This window comes from Protopterus annectens, chromosome 7.part0, assembly GCF_019279795.1.
Source record: "Protopterus annectens isolate FY-2018-M chromosome 7.part0, PAN1.0, whole genome shotgun sequence".
NCBI lineage: Eukaryota > Metazoa > Chordata > Ceratodontiformes > Protopteridae > Protopterus > Protopterus annectens.
The window spans coordinates 1848395065-1848398779 of NC_056739.1; the positions used below are offsets into that span (position 1 = coordinate 1848395065).

The following is a 3715-nucleotide window of genomic DNA, read 5'->3' on the forward strand; positions in this document are numbered from 1 at the left end:
GAGATACATCTGGGAAGGTATACACAACTGTGATGTTTACACATGACAGGAATATGGATATACACATATACATATGTTGATATATGTCTGCATGTACATACACATATATATTCATACATGTGTATGTCTACACATCTGTATAGTGCATCATATATATGGCCATTTGTAGATCTCTTTGTATGTGTGTGTGTGTGTGTGTGTATGTATATATATATATATATATATATATATATATATATATATATATATATATATATATATATATATTTATATATATGCACACACACACACACACACACATATATATATATATATATGTATATATATATATATATATATATATATATATATATGCACATCCTATGTGTACAGATATACCTATTTATGTTGATATATATATATATATATATGTAGACATCTATAACTATATGTGCATACATATCTAATCAGATATACCTATTTATGTCGATATATATGTAGATATCCATAACTATATGTGCATATGCATCTTTATATTGCTGTGTATATGTATATATTTGAATGTTTATATGTGTATATATATATATATATATATATATATATATATATATATATATGTATATATATGTACATATATATATATATATGTATATATGTATATATACATATATATATGTATATATATATATATATATATATATATATATATATATATATATATATATATATATGTGTGTGTGTGTGTGTGTGTGTGTGTTTACCATATGTCCAGAACATGGAGTGGAGTCCTACCTCAGCACCAATAGTCCCAACCTCTTAGTGCAAGGGGATGTCATGTATGTATTGCAGGTATATATGTAGACTGTTGCTACTGTAACAGGGGTTGTCTTAACAGACATGCTGTGTGTGGGAGGTCACATCTGCTTTTGACATGTGTGCCATTGGCTACTGACAGACATCCTAAGGACATCATAGTACAGTACCACTGGTAGCACAGTAATGATCATGTGGACTACAGCAGAGATATGACCAATATATATGTGGACAGTCTGGCACTCTGTGGTCAGTCCAGAACTGTACACAAATCCCCTTCATGCGAGACATGTGGACCACGCCTCACAATGTGGATGTTAATAGCCATGTGCATGGGCTATTGTTTATCTTTCGGCTTTTTCCCGGTAAGGGGTCACCACAGCGGAACTCCGGTCTGCTAATTATTGGCAGTAGATTTTTATGAAATGCCGAGGTGCCAGCTCGACGCCCAACCTTCAACAAAGGCACACCCATTTACGCATGCATGTCTTTCGAATGCTATCCAACCACGGGGAGGACATGCAGATTCCACACAGAAGGCACTCCCAAGCCCAGCTGAGAATCGAACGGGAGAACCTCTTGCTGTCAGGTAACAACGCTACCGCAGTACCACAGTGGCATAGCCATGTACATGGGTATATCACCTAAATACTGGACTACATATGCCCACACAGTTTATGCATTCACACATGCCAGTCTGTCCTGACACATAAAACCCGGTGGTGCAGAGGTCAAATGGCCACATACTACCCAGTAGCTAGTGACATACATCTGTACAGAATCCCACTGCTTTGTCAGATATACACAACAGTTATGGTGGCCCGGCAGCAGTATGTCTTGCAAATAACTGGACATAACAGCACACTGGGTAATTACACTAGCCTGCTAGCCATGTCATAAAGCACTGTGCAAACTGCAGGCACACTGCCACAATACTAGACTACATTTTGCATGGGGAGATACACATGTGCCTGCAATTACGAGCTGCTTCCATGGTGTAATGGTTAGCACTCTGGACTTTGAATCCCGTGATCTGAGTTCATATCTCAGTGGAAGCTCTCACTCTTTTAGTTTAGTAATGTGTATAGCGCATTGTGTAAATGCGTACTGCTGTAGTATCATAATGTAGTTAGGTAGGGGTTTGAATCCTGCACTTGCCAACTGTGTGTCTGAGTGTGTGTGTCTCCCTGGGGAGGAGCAACCTTTAAGGGTTGGGAAGGTGGCCTAATGGTTAAGGTGTTTGCCTTGCAAACACAAGGTACGGGGTTTGAGTCTCACAAAGGATAATTGGCAAGGCTTAAAATGGCTCACAAGGGCAGTTAGCTTAGTACTAACCTATGAACCTATTATAGCAGGCTCTACACACATGTCACAGCACAGAGTAACAGACACCTGTGAGAAAGTGCATACCCACAACCAGTGTGAACACAGCCACAGCCACATATGGTATGCAAGCTTAATATGATACTATATGGACTGTTTCATAAACACCATCCTCATATGTGTCACTCACACACTAACCCTACTTACACTGGGTCATGACACAGTGTGGTCAGATGCCTGACTGTGGTATTGGACACGTGTGTGTCTGGCCTTACAGACATGTTGATAGATTCATAGGTAAGTACTAGGCTATTGGCCCTAGGGATTATATAAGCCTAGCTAAAAGGTACCCTGGCTTTCACCACCTAAGAAGATTATTTTCATGTGCCCCTATTGAGCAGAGCCACAGAAGTGATCCCCGGGGTGAATTTCCTATCTTCCATCCAATCATCAAGATTTTTCTTGAAGAGTGATAATGAAGAGCTTTGTTTGATATAGATAGATAGTTTGATCCAGAGTATGGAAAGTCTCTGGGACAGGAATCTATCCCTCCAGCATGTTCTGTTTATTGTGGTGACAAGGTTTAGGTCTCCAGAGCATGTAGCTTGGAGGGATTGGGATTTCTTTAAGTGGAACATGTCCAACAGCTCTGGGTTTGACATAGCTTTGCATGTTAGGCAGAAATCGCCTCTGAGTCAGTGATATGCAATGGAGTGAAGCTGGAGATTTTTGAGACGGTCTGCATAGGACATCTGTTTGACGCCGGTAATCCTCTTTGTGAGGTATTTCTGTGGCCTTTCCAGTTGTTGTAGATGTCTTGTGAGGTACATACCAAAAGAAGCATTGTACTCTATAATTGGTCTAATGAGTGACAAGTAGAGGGGGACAATGACCTCTTTTTTCCTGGATGAGAAACCTTTTGTGATGAGGTGTGCCATGTAGAAGGATTTCCTGACTACCATGGAGATGTGATTATCAAAGGAGAGACTACTGTCCACCTGTGTCCCAAGGTCTCTTATCACATGTTTGGTGTTAAGTAGACTACCGCCTATGTGGTAGTTCATGGGTACAGAGTTTTTACCAAAAGGGATGACAATGCCCTTTTTTTGCATTGAGCTTAAGGCCATGGCTTTGACACCAAGCATCTGTCTCGGTGAGGTCCTTTTGTAGGATGTCCACATCATTAGGAGTTTTGATTATGGCTCCTAGTTTGCAGTCATCTGCGAACTTTGTTATAGGTTCATAGGTTCATAGGTTGGTACTGAGCTATCTGCCCGAAGGCATATATTAGCCCAGCCATGTTGTGTAGTATTCACTGCCCCTTGACCCCTATCTAGTAGTGCTGTTGGTGTGATCCCCGGTGTGAACTTTCTGTTACCCATCCACTCATCAAGGTTCCTCTTGAAGAGTGATAGTGAGAGGCTCTGTCTTATGTAGATCGGGACCCTGTTCCATAGTAAGGGAAGTCTCTGCAAAGGGAATCTATCCCTCCAGCATGTTCTATTCATTGTTGTGTTGAGGTTTATAGCCCTAGAGCGTGTAGCTCAAGTAGATTTGGTTTTGCTAAGATGGAGCATGTTCAACAATTCTGGGTTGGACA

General features: G+C 40.4%; 1 non-coding gene across 1 annotated transcript; it reads left to right on the forward strand.

Annotated features, from left to right (window-relative positions):
- The first annotated feature begins 1778 nt into the window (after positions 1-1778).
- Positions 1779-1850, forward strand: TRNAQ-UUG. The gene has a single exon. It is a non-coding gene; the product is annotated as a tRNA-Gln (tRNA).
- The last annotated feature ends 1865 nt before the right edge of the window (positions 1851-3715 follow it).